General features: G+C 35.1%; 2 pseudogenes; both read right to left on the bottom strand.

Moving 5' to 3' along the window:
- Window positions 1-5,462: 5,462 nt before the first annotated feature.
- On the bottom strand, window positions 5,463-6,960 carry LOC145944794 (uncharacterized; annotated as a pseudogene).
- Window positions 6,961-20,976: 14,016 nt separating this feature from the next.
- Window positions 20,977-21,504, bottom strand: LOC145944543 (uncharacterized; annotated as a pseudogene).
- Between the last annotated feature and the right edge of the window lie 249 nt (window positions 21,505-21,753).

The following is a 21,753-nucleotide window of genomic DNA, read 5'->3' as shown; positions in this document are numbered from 1 at the left end:
TTCACAAAAACTGTCAATAGTACCAACGATGACAAAGATTGGAAAGCTTGCATAAAATTACGATTCATCGATTCATATAAATCTCTTACGACAAGTCTCGATAAATTGGCATCTTTTTTGGATAAAAACAAACTCAAAATTTTACATTCGGAATTTCAAAATTTACCGATTGAAAATTTCAATCTATTAACACGGAAGGGCGTCTTTCCGTACGAATATATAGACTGTGTCGACAAGTTGCAAGATACGTGTTTACCGCCGCGCGAATCATTCTACAGTTCCTTGACCGGTGACACAGTATCCGAGAGCGATTACGCGCACGCCGAGAACGTCTGGAACCGATTCTCCCTTCGAACGCTAGGCGAATATAGCGATCTGTATTTAAAAATTGATGTCTTGTTATTAGCAGATATTTTTGAAAATTTTCGCGATAGTTGTATCAAAAGCTATGGACTCGACCCCGCGTATTATTATACTCTTCCCGGGTATACATGGAACGCCATGTTAAAACATACAAATATTACGTTCGAATTGCTAACCGATATCGACATGGTTATGTTTATCGAACGTGGTATACGCGGCGGTCTAAGTCAATGTTCCAACAGATACGTTCATGCTAATAACAAGTACATGCAGTTGTTACGTCCGGCGGACTCCACGATTCTTTTCTTTCCCACGACCAAGGCGAAGTTTGTTGTTAGGTAAATAAAAAGGAAGAAAAGAGATAATAATAATCTAAGCGGCACGTATATAATAAAACGAAAACGTGCCCAGCGAAACGGACAGCTGCAGATATCGTGAGCGACCGATAAATATTACAAAATCGGTAAATAAAAAAGACCAGGCGGAAAGATGCCGAAAGCGGATTCTTGCCGACACCCTCGCGAATAATAAGTTAAAATCACATATCGGCAAAACGCAAAGACGGCGAGAGCGGGCCGAAAGCGAGCCCGTCTTTGAGGGGAAAACCAGAACAACGAATTGATAGAACGTGCCAAGCGAAGCGGCACCGCAGCGGAAACTCTCGCGAGAAACCGACAATCATTGTAAATCGGGAAAACACAACGATGGCGGGAACGCACCGAAAGCAAATCCTTCCCTGGTAAGATTAGGGGAAAACAAATAATGAAAACGAAAGTGTGGAAAATAAGATAGCACACCTGCGGGTATTTTCGCGAGGAAGCGGCGAAAAATATAAAGATTAAAAAGATGCCACACGCATCGCCTCTCAGCAAACAAGCTCTAAGCAGCACGTGAGGGCTATAAAGCAAGAACCCGCCGATAAAAGCGGCACTAACAAACGCCAAATATCGCGATATAGGAAAAACTAACAACAAACATCGCCGCCGATATCGAAATCTCGAGACATCCCCGTTTTTGGGAAGCGAGCTCCGTTCGTAAACGACCACAATAAACTTCCGATTCGTAGATCCTTCCAACGCACCCCATAGAAGGGGAAAGGAAAAATATTAAAAAATGCAATTACGAGTTTCTATTCGCGGGATTTTGTTAAGAGGTCGGAACGGAGGGCGTGAACCAAAAAACTGAATATAAACGCGAATCTCAACACTTACCGTGTTCGTGCAAGCACTGACAAGTTCTATTCACGTACAGCTCGAAAATCGTAATTTGCGAGTGGTAATAAGTGCGATTGACCACCTACAAAACCAGCCAGAGCCAGAGCCAGAAACAGACGAAAAGAAGAAATATACTACGCTCACTACAAGTAGTAAGTCTATTTTTTATCTCACACTACTAAAAGGAGTTCTTGGACAAATAATATTATTTAATGTCCAACAGACGTTATAGAGAAGTTCGCTTTAAACCCCCTCGTCCTCAAGCTCTCCTTATCACCGTCGGGTTCCCTGCATAATTGCAGTGAGAGCTCCTGATCTCACGGGTTCCCTGCGTAATTGCAGTGCGAGCTCCTGATTTTGCGGGTTCCCTGCATAATTGCAGTGAGAGCTCCTGATCTCACGGGTTCCCTGCGTAACTGCAGAGTGAGCCCCACGACCTCTCCTTATCTCGCGGGTTCCCTGCGTAACTGCAGAGTGAGCCCCACGACCTCTCCTTATCTCGCGGGTTCCCTGCGTAACTGCAGAGTGAGCCTCCTTGACTTCCCCCACCATACTAACGAACAGAATTATAGAGATGCAAACTTTTCAATAATATATATATATATTAAATAAATATTGAAGTTATAAAAAACATATATTGAGCAAATATTATATCCAAGAACTCCCTTGAAGACTCGCTTCTTATCATTGTCATTATTTAGTGAAAACCCAGCAGCATTCAAAAAGGGTTATAAAACACTCGCGAAATCGGCGGAATCGACGCTTGAGGCGAGAAGTCGGGCTACGGCCGACTCATTCCCGGACGATAGTCCAACGCAAGACTTGTTAGAGCGCTTAATCACCGAACATATTAACATAATTAATAAGCACAGCGGAAATAGAAACCCTGACACTCCCCCATTACCCTTCGATTTCCTCTCCAGAGCCATCGCGCATTCCATCTCCTGCACCTCAGAACTACCTTCCCCCTCCCTGTCTCAGTCGCTCTCCTTCCCCCTCATCCCCCGACATAGAGTGTGGCGAAAGCTGCATGTGCCAAGAAGCGGAAGAATCTCCCACTAATTACACTAACGCCTTCGACTTCTTAAAGGCATACATCGGGCGAATTCCTTTCTCCCACGAGAACCAATGCTATAAATGGCTACTCGAAACCTTCCCCATCTTAGATCTTCCTCTCCCCCGAGGAACTTATTCCTGCGGTCCTGAGGAGCCAGACGAAGAGCAGTTCATGCGAATCGTGGCAGGAAGTCTCCCAGGTACCCTTATCCCCATGTTTACTCCTATCCACCCCAATCCTATCGGATTCCCCGCCGACATCCTTCATGCTTTCCTTCCCCCCTCAACTATTGAAATTTCCGAAATTATATAAATAAAAAAGGAAAAAACAAAAATAAACCCACCCGCACATACTCTCACGTACACTCTAATATTTATTTTTACCTAATTATTAAAATGAAAAATTATTGTAATAACCAATCGGGACCATAATATATTTAGACAATAAATTCTCCCCCCTTCATGTCCCGATTGATGACCTCCGTACTTATGTAACACCCGCGAAACACACACACACACACACACACACACCTTTTTATAGATTAAATCCCGCGCGCGAGCTAATTGTTACTTATGTATACAAATATATATCTATTATTTACAATAGTATTTTATAATGTTCCCACGGTAATGTATCAGTGGTTTCAGGTATGATATACCGCTTGTCGTCGTACGGACTTAGAGCAATTTTTGTCTCGCGAATGGTGTATACGTGCAATTTCGATCTTATACAAGACTGACTACGTGTCATTTCAATATCATCATTCAAACACCGTGTATAATCGTCAAACGTTATCGTTCTCGCGACGACGTTACTCTTGACACCTTTTACTTTTTTGGTATCTTTCTTGCCATCCACTCGCAAGGCATACATTTTTGCTCTAAGCCCTACAAATTCGGTCATTATCACGCCGTTGTTTTCATCTTTCATTAGACCGGGTACCTTTTTATTCACGAGCGGTATACCGTACGCATTGTCCACAGCGTAATCGCTCGTATCAAATTTGCTCACGTCGCGCTTCATATTCTCATATACATCTTCGCATTCAATGTGATATATTAGGCTGTCTGTGTCGGTGTACATTACCCGGCATCTGTCACGATACAGCGGTGACATGTACTCGTGATGAAATTCATATAAACACGTTTTGGAGATGTCGAGTATGCACATGCCGACATAGATTGGTTTATAAAATTTTACCTCGAGTTTGCGTAATTCGACAGCGATTAGATTTTCAGAAAAGATGCTTCTACTGTGAAAATTTGGTTTCGCAATCATTGCCTCTGCACCGTATCGTCCATCCCAATGTGTGATGAGTTTTACATCGACATGATTACGCACATTTTCTATCGTCTTGCCAAATACCGCATTATTCATTAATTTGTATAAATTTTTTTTCAAAATCATTTTTCGCGTGTGTTCGAAATTTTGTATTAAGTTCGATATAATTTCGGAGCCATGGAGATTGAGTGAATTGTAATACGCGATGTATTTTTGTAACGCGAAGGCCGTGTCGCATACATTGCTGCAGGTTGCGGTAGTGTATGACATAACGCTTCTTATGATATAGCGTTGCGAGAAGCTTATCTTCCCGCTTGCAGGGCGGTTTGTCACGTGTCGGGCAAAACGGTAGGTCAGTGTGCGTGTCGTGAAGATGTTGTGGATACTTTAAATCTACTTCGAGGATATAGCCTGTATGCGAATCGAGCGCTATTGACGAGATGTTGAAATTAGATACGTCGTCGACCCATCGAAAATCGGCATATGGCAATGGTTGGCACATTGCCCATCCGTATAAACTATTTACATCAAAATACATGAGATATGATGATGGTTTCGATGGATCGTACGACTGCATACTTGTTATTAGCATGAACGTATCTGTTGGAACATTGACTTAGACCGCCGCGTATACCACGTTCGATAAACATAACCATGTCGATATCGGTTAGCAATTCGAACGTAATATTTGTATGTTTTAACATGGCGTCCCATGTATACCCGGGAAGAGTATAATAATACGCGGGGTCGAGTCCATAGCTTTTGATACAACTATCGCGAAAATTTTCAAAAATATCTGCTAATAACAAGACATCAATTTTTAAATACAGATCGCTATATTCGCCTAGCGTTCGAAGGGAGAATCGGTTCCAGACGTTCTCGGCGTGCGCGTAATCGCTCTCGGATACTGTGTCACCGGTCAAGGAACTGTAGAATGATTCGCGCGGCGGTAAACACGTATCTTGCAACTTGTCGACACAGTCTATATATTCGTACGGAAAGACGCCCTTCCGTGTTAATAGATTGAAATTTTCAATCGGTAAATTTTGAAATTCCGAATGTAAAATTTTGAGTTTGTTTTTATCCAAAAAAGATGCCAATTTATCGAGACTTGTCGTAAGAGATTTATATGAATCGATGAATCGTAATTTTATGCAAGCTTTCCAATCTTTGTCATCGTTGGTACTATTGACAGTTTTTGTGAATGATATATATTTTTCTTTAGTAATCGGAAGTAATTCAATGCTCCCTTCAAACGCTGTAGCTATATCCTCGATAATGAAATGTGCGTCATAACCTGATAAATTGTGAAAAACTATCGGAATACAAAAAGATTCTTTATAATTTAGATTGCAATTTGAGTGCGCGGGACCTCTGTATCGTCCGGTCAGATGGCAATGATCGCGTACGCGTGTATCATCTTGCGCAAACGATTTTTCGCAAATGTGACAATGCGTTGCGCTGTGAAACTTTTCCCACTCGTCAGATGTTAAATTTACCATAGGAACATTTGTGGTTAAAATAGTCTTTACGCGTTGCGCCAAATTTTATAGTTGTTCGGCAAACCATGAAACGCAATCGGTGCTGCGACGAGAATTGTACGCGGATAACGAATTGTTGTACGAGCAGTGTACATAGTATCCGATACTAAATACTTGATGATGTTGAAAGTTTTTTTCTTCTTCCGTCTTTGCCAAAACGCATTCCAAGTCGGTGTACACCACAAATGGAAGCCGCTCTTTCCTGGTGTAATTGGTGAAGCTAAGCCACTTGTCTTTTTCGCTCAGTAACCGGATAGCGCAGTCGTTCGTCTCTCCGCAGTCTACCGTATGTGATTGCAGTTTGTCTTCAGATCCGAAATAATGCATACATCTGTAAAAATTACAATTATAAACAATTTTATTTTATATACATATATAATTTACAATAAATATACATATATAATTTGCAATAAATATACATACCGATCGCAGATATATGTCTTGTGACCATGTTTGCTCAATTGTGAGCTGACAAGTCGGGAGAGATTCTTGATGCATGTGAAATGTCCAATGTTGTTGCTGTCTTCCACGTACAGCAAGTTGACGTGTTTCTCTCTCTTTTGCTCCGAGAGACGCATCGGGATGATGCCGTTCTCAATACAGTAAACGTTGATGGTGATGTTGTTAGCAAGTTCAAACTTTTTAATTTGGTTTAATGTCATCGGAAACTCAATGTCTTGGAGATTGAGTACTGTCGTGTAATGAGGATATGAAGATTCTAGTTGCACATTTCTTTCGGCGAGATACAGTGCAGCGACCACCGCCCACGCAAAACATGCATTGTCTTTTGATTGCACATTCACCACCGCTCTTTTCATCATTATTTCTCGCGGTAATTTAATGTGGTATCCCGCATGCATTGGATTGTATTTGTTTACATTTATAGTCAAATTGTTTATTCGCGACAATGCCCAACCACTATCACGTTCTTGAAACTCTTCGAGAGATGCCAATGTGGGCTCGATAATGCGATGTTCGTACCACTCGCGTAGATTGGACGTGTGAAAGATTTCATAGTTTTTAGTATTAATTGATTTATTGGCGCGCTTATCACCCGACACGAACTCACCATTAAACATAGTGTTCACTTTCACATTAAAATGTTTTTGCATAACTTGTTGCATGTGTCTGATCACAATGTCTTTGGCATCTTCGAGAAATTGACGAGGTTCGATGTAATTATAGTTTATTACCGCACCAGTCAATATGCGACTTTCAAACGCTGTATCAATCTCACGCCAAAATAATCTGTTTTCTTGTGTACTGCATCCGGCACCTGTGTGTGTATGAAACGTCGGCGTACCAAATTTGTCAATCCTTCTAGGCGAGCAATTTGGGCGACAAGTGATTGTCGAACTCCAATCGCTAATCGTGGGCGTTTGATTCGGCTTTGTTCTTGCAATGATTCGATGTATTGGTCACATTGCTGCTCCCACACAATGTATTCCTCCACCGAATTCACCCTTGCTGATTGCTCCAACAAACTTGCTTCCAATTGTGCCATATTTCTTTACTCGAGATGCACTTCTTGAACCTCTGACAAAGATACTGACAGAGTATGCCTCCTTATCAGCATTTTTATTTGATCACTGACACTTGAAAAACTCGAGTATGTTGCGATTTTATCACGTGCGGCTCATCGGCCTTGAAATTGATATATTTTTTACATCTAATAGTTCATCTGAAGATGATATCATAACAGCTGTACATTGGCGCTTGAAAATTGCAATTTTGCAAATCGGTGTGATTTTGTCACGTACATTTTGAAAACTTGGGGGTGATGTCATAGCAGCAGTCGTACATCAGCGCTTGTGATACAGTTTGCAAATCGGTGCGATTTTGTCACGTACATTTTGAAAACTTGGGGGTGACAGCAGCCGTGCATCGGCGCTTGAAATTTTGGATATGTTGCATTTTTTCGATGATTTCATTGAGGATGGTGTCATAGCAGCCGTACATCGGCGCTTGAAATTGTGAATATGTTGCATTTTTTACGTCTAATCATCTGAGGATGATATATGTCATAGCAGCCGTACAGCGGAGCTTGAAATTTTATATATGTTGCATTTTTACGATGATTTCATTGAGGATGATAATATCATAGCAGCTGTACATTGGCGCTTTGATACATTTTGCTAATCAGCTGATTTTGTCACGTAGGTTTTGAACACCTGGGGATGACAGCAGCCGTGCATCGGCGCTTTGATTGGTTGAAAATATTATCGCGTCAGCAATAATTGCAGTTGCAATGCAACAATGTAAAATTGTAATAATAATTATTTAGTATTGCGTTGATTACTTGAGTGAAAGGTTCTTTTAAGCAGCATAAATTATTACACTCCGAGAATTCAGGAGAGCGATGTTTTGTGCAAGAAGAAATGTGATATGTAAGTTTTAATACTTTTTTTTTTGTTAAATAATGATTTTTAAATAACCTCAAATTTATAGCGCTCATCGTGCGGTTCGTATTCTTGGAAGAAGATATGCCCTAACATCAACATCGTACAAATATTTGGAAATTGGAATCAGCGTTGGAAATATATCTTCTGTGGAATTAGCTCTCGGAGATAATCGAGGCAATCAAATAGTATTGTCTATTGAAACGTGGAAATTGCTAATGCAGAAGCGAGCAGACATTGATCGGTTAACTGAAACTCCACTATGGATTCGAGATCTGACACTCGAAGTGGTTAATATGCATACTTCAAAAATTATAAAGATTACATTATCAGATAATACTTTGTACATGAAACCATCAACTTTATTACATTTATTCGATTTTGAAAAATGTGTTGATCATATGTATTTCTGGTTGTGTGAAAATACGCATATTGTTACTGAAAAGTTTAAACAATTTGTAAATGTTTTACAACGTGATAATATCTGCGATGCGAGCAATGCCGCAAAAGCGATACGTGAAAGTCGTATGTTTGACAACGAATCACTTATAGATTGTGAATTGATAACTTGTGCTGTAAATGTTATTCTTCACGATGCTTCTAACGAATAAATTATTTCATTGTTAATCTGCGTTTAATTATTTTTTCCCTGTCTGATAAGTGCATAGTTGACAAAACTTTTTCGCTCTCTAGAAAAGTGATGAGCTAGCTGAGACGTGATACTCCAGTTAGAACATGAGAGATGTAGAATTAAAAATCAAGAGGGGAGCAACATTATAATATGTGTCCCCATCGTCACGTTTCTGACAGTCTTGAATGTAAAATGAATAGAGAAGTAATTGTAATTGATGATAGTGATGAATACATGGATATAGATGCCGAAGAAGTAAATGATGAAGAAATTATAGAAGAAGAATCTGAAATTGAAATATCATCGACAGCAGATTCTGATTACAATAGTGAGTGTAGCGATGACTTTAATGACAAATGTGTACGAGTTTTAAAACAGGCCGATATAAATGATTTTAATGAACTGACAAAAATGTGTAATATTTTCTTTTATTATAAAACTAATGAAGATGAAAAATTTTGTTCTACATGCTTCCTGCGAGTAGCAGACTTATACTCACATGTTCGTGCTGTGCGGTTGCATGAAACTGTAAGATATACTCTAATTGAAGGAAAAACGTGTTGCAACTGTAGATGCTCCCTAAATCAAATTTTATCGTGCAGTGTGTGTCCTATTTGCACACATTAAACTGTTTAAAACACTTAAAGTGCTGTGAAAATGGCGAGTGATGTGAAGATGCTAACTCAGGACGAATACATTGCATCGCTGGAAAAAGATGTGTTGAAGAAAGCCGATTTCTTCGAAAAAGAAAATTTTGCAGTGCATCCAAATGAACGTAAAATGAGTTATAGTAAATGGGAGTTGGAGTGCGATGGATGTATCGATTTGCTGAAAGGACAATACCTCTGGAGATGAAAGGACACAACCATGGAGATTTTTTTGGAAATTTTATGAAATAAAAATAAATCCAAAATTATTGAGATTTGCAGTCATGGACCGCTCGAATCGCGCGACTCGAAGAAATAAGAAGATCGCTACGCAGATGTTACTTAAGCGTAGATACCAATGTTCCAGCACTATCGACACACACTCCAGTAAATTCAATCGTGCAGGCAATACACGGGCGCGAAATAGGTTTCTAAAAACGTCACACGAAAAACCTGTGTGATTGCATATTTACGCATAATTTGTATCATTCTCCACTCGACTTTTTTGAATGGCGAGTTCATAATTTTTATGTAACAGAACTCAATCCTGGTTGTATTGCAAACGAGTTTTCTTGGTAATCTGTGTAAGTTTTTTATTTTAGAATAAATTTAAAAAATAGGAAAATATTAATAAATTTTTTGTTATGCAGAAACCGCATCCACCTCGCCATGCCGCCGCCGTCGCACCATCACTCAACACCGCCCCACATCCCCTATTTATATTTCATATTTTATATTTATATTATATTATTATACTGTATATTTTATATATTGTATATTTTATATTTTAAATTCACACACACACATTTTGTAAATACACACACACACACACACACACACACATCACACGTGTATACACATACCTATTTTATAAATAAACATTATTTTAAATATTAATTAAAAATATTAAATAAATGTATTTATTTTAGAATAAGTCCTCTCTCCTTTCCTCCTATTAAAATCTTATTATTAATTAAAAATTACTATAAATATTATTATAAAAAAAAGTCTCTCTCGCGTCCGCCTCTCGCGCTCTCCTTCGCTGCATCAGCTCTCGCGCTCTTCATCGCCGCATCATCTCGCGACCGCTATCTCTCTTGCATATACGCCTCGCTTGCGTCATCTCTCTCGCGTGCGCCTCGCGCTCTCCTTCGCGAACGCCTCGCGTCATTACGCTACCTAGCCATCTCGCACTATCTCGCGACCGCTATCTCTCTCCTTCGCGTGCGTCATCTCTCTCTCGCGTTCGCCTCGCGCTCTCCTTCGCGGATTCCTCTCTCCCCGCGGACCCCTCGCGGACCCGGCACCAAAATCGCGGACGCCTCCCCCCCCCCCGCGGACCCCTCGCGGACTCGGTTCCAAAATTGCTGACGCCTTCCCCCCCCCCGCGGACCCCTCGCGGACCCGGCTCCAAAATCGCCGACGCCTCCCCCTCCCCGCGGACCCCTCGCGGACCCGGCTTCTAAATCGCGGACGCTTCCCCCTCCCCGCGGACCACTCGTGGACCCGGCATTTAAATCGCGGACGCTTCCCCCTCCCGCGGCCCCCTCGTGGTACATCGTGGTACATCGCGGACGCCTCCCGCGCAGTGATGCAAAATTTCACGCGCGACAGCCACTTCGCGACAGCCATCTTGCATTGGAGGGGGTAGGTCGGCAGCGCAAAGCGCACCGAAAAGATGAGAATCCTTGTCCTTCGAACATAGAAGAGGACAGATATATATCTTTTGTCCTTTATTTTCTTTTGATAGAATAGAGCTACGAATTTCGAGCGAATCCGGAATACTGGCGATAGCGAGTAGGCGATGCGACCCAATATGCAAAAAGAAAATATAAAATATAAAAAATATATTTAATATTATAAAATAATATTAATAAAATTAATATATTTTAATCATAAAGTAACTTATATTAAAAATTTTAATTAAAAATAATTATTAATTAATAATAATTATAATTAATAATTATAAGTATATTTTATATATAAAAATCCACTCTTGGCCAATATATACGCCTTTCTATTAAAAAAGATTTTTTTATCTTTAAAGAAATAATTGTAATAAAATAATATTTTAATTTATAAATATTGTTTAAGATTTTATTCTTTTTATTCCCTATTTATTTTCTACTAATGTACGACGTACATATTGTTGCTCAACGGAAACCGCGAGAAGGTGGTGGTTTCTTCCGTCAAAAAATTTAAAATATTGTATATTGGGAAATGTATTTCAATCATTATATTCGGCTTCCCGACGAGCCGTGTTTACCTTTTTTGCGCGTGTTGATCGTTTTACCGCGCGTCTCGTCTTGTCAAGCAGCTCTCCAATCAGCTGTTTGACACAATAACAATCTAGCGGCAGGTTTTTGACATTTATGTCTTCGAAATTCGTGGAGTCAGCTGTAAACCGTTTTACTATAAACATCTCTCGTTTTCGAGCAATTAGCTCTTGATCAGTATATATATTTCGCTTTAACAAATAGTATAAAGTAACGAAAAATGTGTGTTGAATTGACGAAGCCCCGAAAAGCTCGTAAGCGAAGTTTTGCAGAAGCTTGGCTTACAGACGACCGATACTAATCTTGGGTATGTAAAGTATCATCTGATAGTAGTCTTTATTTTATTGCAGTATATGCAATAAAACTTTTTCGTGCAATTCAACATACATATTAAGACATGCTGATTCCGCGTATCATCAAAATAATATTAAAAAGAATACATTATCATCTGATATTAATAGTAATGATAATGTTGAGATATCAATAAAAAAATCGCGTAAATCAATATTTAAAAAAGAATGGTTAGATATTGAAGAATTTAAACTTTGGTTGCGTGAAGTGCCACATGACGAAAGTTTATTTTTTTGTTTGATTTGCGATAAATCTATCGCTAGTAGTTTATCGCAAATCCATCGTCATGCAGAATCCAAAACACATATAAATATATATAAAAAATATTTAGAAAAAAATCAATCAAATTTAGAAGATTTAAATATGCAAAATAAATCTCTTTTGCCATTTAATGAACGTAAAAAATCCGCGGAAATCAGATATGCAGCATTAATTGCTAATAAAAACATTTCTCATCAAAATGCAATAGAGATTCTTACATTTTTTCAACAAATAGGAGAAGATCCTGACGTATTGAAAAGCATGAGCATGAGTCGAACGAAATGTAAAAGCATTATTACAAACGTTTTGTGTCCGATTGAGACGGATCGTGTCGTCAATAAGTTCAGTTTTTATTCAGACGAAACATCAGACATATCTAATAATAAATGGATGACTTTTTTTGTCCGATACGTTGATTCGGAGACATTAGATGTTCGCTCGCAATTAGTCAAATTAATCGATATTGATGCCAAAGATTCAAGCGCAGAAAAGTTGTTTCAGGCATTTAAATGTGAAATGTGGAAATTGCAGATACCATTTCCAAATATTGTTGCCTTGTCGTGCGATAACGCATCTGTTATGACAGGGAAATATTTATTGTTCAAAAAAAAGTTGGAAGAACTATGTCCACGTTTACTAACTTTAACGTGCCCTTGCCACTCCGCTGCATTAGCAGCGCATACTGCATGTAATAAAATACCTGCGTATTGCAATGAATTTATAAAAAAAATTTCTAATTATTTGAACAGCAGCCCAAAACGTACAGCAATTTTCAGAGAATTTTGTGAATGTTTCCAAGAAACAAATCGCAAAATATTAAAATTATGTGATACACGCTGGCTGTCTCATTATTTATGTGTCGAACGACTTCTTGAATCTTGGGATACAATTAAATATTTTCTTACCGAAATGGTTGTAAGGAAAAAAAAAAATTCTGGAGAATATCTACTGTCTATGATGAACAACGTAGAACTAAAAGCTTATTTTCTTTTTTTTAAATATACTTTAAATTTCTTTAATGCATTTAATGCATTTTTTCAAGCATTAGAAACCAGAATTCATTTATTACAACCAAAATCCAAAAAATTTCTTTTCCAAATCTGCAAAAATTTTTTAAAAGAAGAGCATTTAGAACCATTTTCTGAAAATATTGCATTCTCTCTAAAGGAGAATCAAAAAGATCTTAATGAAGTTACTTTGGGTTCAGAATGTGAGGAATATCTTAACGAATTACTACTGGAAGGTCACGTAGACATTGTTAAAATTATTCGAGAAAATTGTTTAACATTTTGTGACTGCTGCAGAAGAAATTCGTAAAAGATTACCAATAAATGACACATTTTTATCACAATTAATAGTTTTTCAACCATTTGTAAGCTTATTTTATAATGGAGAAACATCATTCAATAACGTTTCTTTTGTCATTAAAACTATTAGCGGTTTTGATGAAGATGCTTTAAAAAAAGAATGGATTGCATTAGCATCAGATTTTAGAATGGAAGAAAAACAAAGCTTCACTAAATTAAATTTTGATAATGCTTGGAAAGAAATTTTACAACGTCGAGACACCAATAATAATGCTAAATATCCTAATTTAAAAAATGTTATAAATACTATTAAATCGCTTCCAAATTCTAATGCCGATCCGGAGAGAATGTTTTCTCTTTTAAATAATGTAAAAACAAAAAAACCTAATAAAATTTCGTCCGCTTCTGTTAATGCTATTTATATATTTAAATCTGCATTAAAGACGAGGGGAGAAACAGCTATAAACATGCAAGTTAATGAAAAACATTTGTTTCTTATGTCGGCGGACAAATTATATGCTACTGCTGTAAAAAAAATAAAAATATTTTAAAGCTACATGCTGCAGACGCTAATGTTGCCGACATACCTGGTCCCTCGTCTTATTAATAATACATTTTATTTAAAAGACGTCATGCTTATAAGCATGTAAGAAAATTGTGTATATAAATATATAATAAATATATATATATATGTATACAATTATATGCATATATGTATATAATATATAATATATATATATATATATATATGCATACAATGTAAACATTATGTATATATATGTATATACACACACACATACACATAATATATTTATATGACGAAGTATATTGGGATGCAATTCACTTTTTATTAATTAATTATATATAATTGACTTTTTATTTCTTTTTTATTTATTTTATTAATTTTTTTATTAATTTTTTTTTATTTAATTACTTATTTATTTATTTTTATTATTTTATAATTTTAATATTTTTTTAATAATGACATTTCCCAATATACAATATTTTTAATTTTTTGACGGAAGAAACCACCACCTTCTCGCGGTTTCCGTTGAGCAACAATATGTACGTCGTACATTAGTAGAAAATAAATAGGGAATAAAAAGAATAAAATCTTAAACAATATTCATAAATTAAAATATTATTTTATTACAATTATTTTTTTAAAGATAAAAAGTATTTTTTAATAGAAAGGCGTATATATTGGCCAAGAGTGGATTTTTATATATAAAATATACTTATAATTATTAATTATAATTATTAATTACTTAATAATTATTTTTAATTAAAATTTTAAATGTAAGTTACTTAATTTATGTTTAAAATATATTAATTTTATTAATATTATTTTATAATATTAAATATATTTTTTATATTTTATATTTTCTTTTTGCATATTGGGTCGCATCGCCTACTCGCTATCGCCAGTATTCCGGATTCGCTCGAAATTCGTAGCTCTATTCTATCAAAAGAAAATAAAGGACAAAAGATATATATCTGTCCTCTTCTATGTTCGAAGGACAAGGGTTCTCATCTTTTCGGTGCGCTTTGCGCTGCCGACCTACCCCCTCCACTGCAAGATGGCTGTCGCGAAGTGGCTGTCGCGCGTGAAATCTTGCATCACTGCTCCCGCGTGACGTTATTCCCCCTCCCCGCGTGACGTCATTCCCCCGAGCCCTGGGTTCCCCTCGCCCCTCACCGCCCCTCATTGCCCCTGGGTTAGAATCGGCATAGTATTTCTACTCAAACCCATGTAGAATAGTATTTAGTTAAAAAGACTAGGCGCTGCTAAATTAAACAATATGCTAAAGTTAATTTTGAAATTTAGCAGCGTCTAGTCTTTTAAATTAAATACTATTCTAGAAGGGTTTGTAACTTTAATTTTTCACTGGTTCATTATAAATACGACTCTATATAAGTTTACAACTTTTATTTTTCACTGCTACAAAAGTTTCTAATTTCACTTGGCGCATTTTTTTAAATATCATTACTTTTGTAGTAAGATTCCACATGAGTTTGCAATGGATAATTTTTCATACAATTCTACATGGGTTTGCAATAAGTAATTTTCCATACGATTTTACATGGGTTTGCAATGGGTAATTTTTTGTTACTGGCGTGCCCATACTTGGCGCCTTTCTTTACCTTTTTTTTTAAAGGTAAGTTTTTATAGGGATTATTTAATTCTACATGGGTTTGCAATGAGTAATTTTTTGTTACTGGCGTGCCCATACTTAACCATATTTTACTTTTTTTTTTAAAGGTAAGTTTATAATACCACAACTTACATGAGAAAAAGAAAGATTATTGATTCTTTTTTTGGAGTTTTTATCTGCTAAGATATAAGAATCACTTGTATTAATAAACTTTAATGTCCTCTGTATAAGTCTTTGCGGTGTCACTGTCTTTATAAGCGGATAATCAATTAGAGCTTTTAACGCTTGGTCTTGATCTATTTTTTTTACGAGCACAGTATCAAAGTTACTAGGATATTTGGATGCTGCATTGTTACGAGGTATAATTTTCCAGTTTTTAATGCCAAATGAACTTAACACAGTTCTTATGTAATTCTCTCGTACATCTGCCTTGTAATAATTTCTTAAATTTAACTATATATTCATTCTCAACTATGCTAGAAAAAAATGTAACGCTTATTTCTTACGTATCGCAACAGGAAGTGCTTGAAGATATAGGTATGTCGTACAGTGAAGATTTGGCGGTAACATTAACTTTATATTTTTTAAAGTTACTGCTTAAATGGCTTGATACAAAGAATATATGAAATAATAATAACAAAGGGACGTAGAGCAAGCATATGTGCAGCTTCATACTATTAATATTGATCGAGTACTACTTGCCATATTTCGCTAATTATTATAGTATACTTATTGTTAGTAAAATCTTGTGCAAATATATTTTTATCAGTTCAAGAAGACTGTGTGTAAAAATAATCTCCCTGTCAATTATAAAATACTCGTGCTTTCCATTTTCAATATTCATGTGTAAAATAAAATTTAATTCTCTTCCTTTTATTTATTTCTCTTCTTCCTATATACTTTTTTCCTTCTTAATTGAGGATTAATATATAATAACTTACCTATAAAAACTTACCTTTAAAAAAAAGGTAAAAAAAGGCGCCAAGTATGGGCACGCCAGTAACAAAAAATTACCCATTGCAAACCCATGTAGAATCCTATGAAAAATTACCCATTGCAAACCTATGTAGAATCGTATGAAAAATTACCCATTGCAAACCCATGTAAAATCGTATGAAAAATTACCTATTGCAAACCCATGTAGAATTGTATGAAAAATTATCCATTGCAAACCCATGTAGAATCGTACTACAAAAGTATTGATATAAGAAAAAAATTGCGCCAAGTGAAAGTAGAAACTTGTACCAGTGAAAAATTAAAGTTACAAACCCATGTAGAATAGTATAATTATAGAGATCTTTCTTCACGCTGGAATTGGAACCCCATGTAGAATCGTATAATTATAGATCTCTCTTCACACTGAAAGTTGCAAACCCATGTAGAATCGTATAATTATAGACCTCTCTTCACGCTGAAAGTTGCAAACCCATGTAGAATCGTAATAATAAAAGAATAAGACAAAACACATAAAAAATAGAATTAAAAATTAATACAAATATTAAAAATTAAAAATTTATGCAAATATTATTAAAATTATTACAAATAAAAAAAAATAAAAAAATTTTTATTAAAAAGACTAGGCGCTGCTAAATTTCAAAATTAACTTTAGCATATTGTTTAATTTAGCAGCGCCTAGTCTTTTTAATTAAAATTTTTTTATTTTCGAAAATTTCAAATATTTATAACTTCAAGAAAAATAAAAATATTGTCATTGATAAGGTAGTTATTTTTGGTCTTTAAATGTATTTTTCGAAATAAAATATTGAAAAAATTTTTAAAAAAATTTAATAGTATTTTAATCAATTTTAACCAAAATTATTTTTTTTTCTCAATGAAACCACTTCGATTTTTTTCAAAAAAATGTATATCATTTTAGGCTTATAAACAAAATTTTTGAGCTATTGGCGAAGAGGAAATTCAAATATTTTCGACTTTTTAAGACTACTTTTCGATTTTTCTTCAATTTTTTTTTCAAAAATCGCATTTTTTGATGTTTTACACAACTCTGATTTAAAATAAGTTTTTACAAAATTAAGAGGCACTTATTTTAAAGTTTTAAGGGTTTTAAGGGTCAGGAAAAAAGAAAATTCTAATATTTTTAATTTTTTTAACATATTGGAATTTTAATTTTTCTTGACCCTTTGATACTTCGAAATGAATGCCTATTAATTTTGTAAATACTTATTTTTTTAATTAGAGTGGTGTAAAACACCAAAAAGTGCGATTTTTGAAAAAAAATTGGAAAAAATGTTGAAAAATAGTCTTAAAAAATCAAAAATATTTGAATCCCCTTTTCGCCAGTAGCTCAAAAATTTTGTTAAGTCTAGAGTGATATACATTTTCTTAAAAAAAATCGAAGGCGTCTCATTGAGGAAAAAAATATAATTTTGGTTAAAATTGATTAAAACATTATTAAATTTTTTTTTTTAATTTTTTCAATATTATTTTCGAAAAATACATTCAAAGACAAAAAAAAATAACCACCTTATCAATGACAATATTTTTATTTTTCTTCAAATTATAAATATTTGAAATTTTTGAAAATTGTTAAAATTAATTTTTTTTTAATGTGTAACTCGGAAATCGATAAAGATAAAAATCTAAAAAAATTCATGGAAACTACTTTTAATGGATACAAAAACATAAAAAAAATGAAGCAAATCAAAAATGGTCTGGGAAAAAAGTCGTTGATTTGGCGTGGAATGCCCCATATATATCATGTAACTTTAGAAAAAAATGTTTCAAACAAATGTATGGTTTGAAGGGGAACATAAGATAATGGCAAAGATTTGACTTTGGATATTCGTTTATAGATCACGTAAAGATTACCTTCAATTTCTTTAATGTCTAGAGAGCTTTCTAGAATACTATCAAAATATTTTTTTTCTTAAGTACTTTTTAAGTTTAAGTGTTGAAGTTAACAATTTTTTGGCATAAAAAATAATATTTTACATTTTATGTCAAAAATTGTTAATTTCAAACCTTATAACTCAAAAAGTACTTAAGAGAAAAATACTTTTGGAAAGCTCTCGAGATAAGCTACAAGAATATGCAATGAAAAATAGTAGATTCTATTTAAGAAATTGAATGTGACCTTTATGTGACTTTTAAACGACTAGCCAAAGGTCAAATCTTTGCCACTATCTTATATTCCTCTTGAAGCCAGACAATTTTTGTTTAAAATTTTTCTAAAATTACATGATATTGAAATATTTGTGCTAGAAAACGACACTATAATTTATAACAAAAATATTGAAAATTGCAGTAAACATCGATATGAAGAGAACTTAGAAAATAATCGTGCTAAACGAAATGAGCAAAATTCAAAAGATATTTGTGTTAAAGAACAAAATCAATATAAGCGAGATTATATGAAACTACGTGCACAAAATCGTATACGTTCTAGAAACTCTCAACATGAACAAGAAAGCCAAAAAGGATTAGATCGTAAATGGCTTTATAATAAACGATATTATGAGAAAAATAAAAAATCTATACTTGCAATAAAAAATCACGAAAACCGGAAGAAAATTATTAAAAAATACGAAAAATTTGGGTCGAAAAACACCATAAAACATTCTTCAGAAATATTTATAAAAAGTATTATTAAAAAACTCTCTCTCAGTATTAAGTCATATTGAGAGACGATTAAAAGCCGAAAAAATCGTACGATGGTGCATATATATTAGAAACAAATATATTCGCAATGTGTACAAAATGTTAGCTTTAATTAAAAAGAAATCAGAAGTGAGTTTGACACTTGTCGCTGAATGTTCTACAAATGAAGAAAAAATACATACATTATGTGGCGATTTTAGACATACAGCATCATCCGAAAATTATTTTATTGATTCTATATACCATAATATAACTTCATCAAAACCTTTGAATACCTTAAAAGAAGAAATTCTGAATATATATAAATTACCATTAATAAAAAATGTAACGTCATCGAAACCTTTGGTAATAGATGGGAATGGACAAGTTGTAAATATATTACCGTTACAAGCAAAAAAATTACAATTACAAGCAAAAAAATCGTGGTTATGCAATAGTTCATGTAAAATTGACGATTTTTTAATTGGCCGTTATCAGAAATTCCTCGAAACTATCAATACTTGTACTTTAAAGAAAGTACCTAAATTTATTCAAAATATTCATAAATGTACTATGAAAACTTCAAATGAAAAATTAGGTCATACGCGTAACTGTCATATTGATTCAAGACTTTGTAAAGGAATGTTTCTTCCTATTTAATTATTATCGCCTCATTTTCCAAAAGTAAGAAATATTAAGCGTTTAATTTATCAAATGATAGCATTTTATCAAGAGATGAAAAATCTCGATAAGGCATCATGCTGATTTAAACACATTAAATAAAATTGTAACTTCTGCACCAGAAAAAGCAGATATGTACAAAAATCAACAGACAGATACAATTCTGAGTGATGATGATATTATTTCTAAATATAATAATGCATTTAAGACTTTAACTAAACGTTCAGCTGATACACGACATATTTGCGCATCATGTGAGAAATTGTGTTATAAAAGAATGTATTTAAAGTTAATAGTATTCAAACACACAAATAGACATTCAAATTTGGAGAGATTTAATGGCACATGTACAACAACAAAAAATTAATGCAGAATATATATGTAATTATTGTGCAGGCAAATTTCGTAAAGGCCTAATGCCTGCATATTGCATTTTAAATAATCTTTTTACAGATGTTGTGCCCGAAATAATATCATCTCTTAATACATTTGAAAAAATTCTTATACAGAGAGCTAAAGCATTTCAAACTATTCTCAAAATGGGAACTGTTATGAATAAAAAATTGCCTCAAAGGCAAATGATGCCAAAAGTTACAGGTAGAGCATTTCATTTACCGCTTCCATTACAAGAAACGATGAATAAATTATGTTCTACTACTGATCCAATAAACGTTAATCACGAATTATATATCTTAGTTAGAGATGTTCCAACAAAATCAAAGATTATTTGGGAAGAGATAGTTAGTGTTAAAAAAGTATTTGACGCTTTAACGTGGTTAAAGCATAACAACGCTTTATACTCTGACATTATACTGCCAAATAATCACAATGAATTACGTTTGGAATTAAAAAATTTAGTATTCCAAATAGAAGACACAGAAGAAAATAATACAGAAACAATATTGGATGATGTAGGATGGCTCTTTATTCAGATGTGTACAGTATTGAGTTAAGGCTACGAATGTTTGAAGAACGAACGAAGAACGATATCGGACCCGCTTTTGGGGGCGTTTCGCCTCTTACGCGCTCGCTCTTATACTCTCGCTTTTCGAAGTGTCGTGGCGTGGTTCTTGTCACCGTCTTTAAGGGACAAGGGTGTCGCCGGCTCGACGGGGTATGGAGTAACAAGGAGTAGGATGTATTTATTCCTACCAATCGTCCATCCTGACACGTCGACTGTCCCAGTCGACCATACGGTGTAGGACTTGACATTTTTACTCGCGTGCCCAGGGTTTCATGCGATCGGCAGATACCACACCGTCGTAGACTAACTGGGTAACCTGAAACCCAGGGATATCGCGTACGACGTAGCGGTCAGACCCTAAGCTCTTGTGAATGACATACGGTCCCCTATATTTTGGAATAAGTTTCTTATTTGCTCCTGCCGTAGTATCCACGTTCGCGATCATGACATAGTCGCCTTCGGCATAAGTGGTTGCTTTTTTATAAGCGCGATCGAATGACTTTTCGTTTGCAGCCTGATTTACTAAGATTTTTCGTGCTGCCTCTTATCGTAACGCCGACAAGTCTCGATCGGTCGCAGTATAGTCACACAAGGTTAAGCGCAACGAATCATGGACTTCGCCTAACTGTTCTAAGCCAAACAATAATTGGCTAGGAGTATTTCCGGTCGATCTACATACGGTGTTATTAATAGAAAATTCTGCCAAATGAATCATTCGATCCCATTTTCCCGGATCGTCGCTCAGTTTGGCTAGCATTGGTGTCAGGAATCGATTCATTCTTTCTACCTGTCCATTGGCTCTAGGTGTAGCAACGGCTATCAGGACGTGTTCTATCGATTGTTCCTTTAAAAAATGTTTAAACTCGTCTGACGTGAAAGCAGTGCCGCGATCGCTTATAACTCGTTGCGGTTTACTGTAAGACCGGAAATAATCCGTTAGATGTTTTACCGACTCGCTAGTCGTAGTCGACTTACACGGATAAAGACGTATGAACTTCGTAAATGCATCTATAATGAAGAATATATA

Source organism: Prenolepis imparis, unplaced genomic scaffold (assembly GCF_030444845.1).
Source record: "Prenolepis imparis isolate NDT839.2.m4 unplaced genomic scaffold, iyPreImpa1.0 SCAF_13, whole genome shotgun sequence".
NCBI classification, from domain to species: Eukaryota; Metazoa; Arthropoda; class Insecta; order Hymenoptera; family Formicidae; genus Prenolepis; species Prenolepis imparis.
Note: the sequence above shows the minus strand (reverse complement) of the source record. Positions and strands in the feature narration are given on the sequence as shown.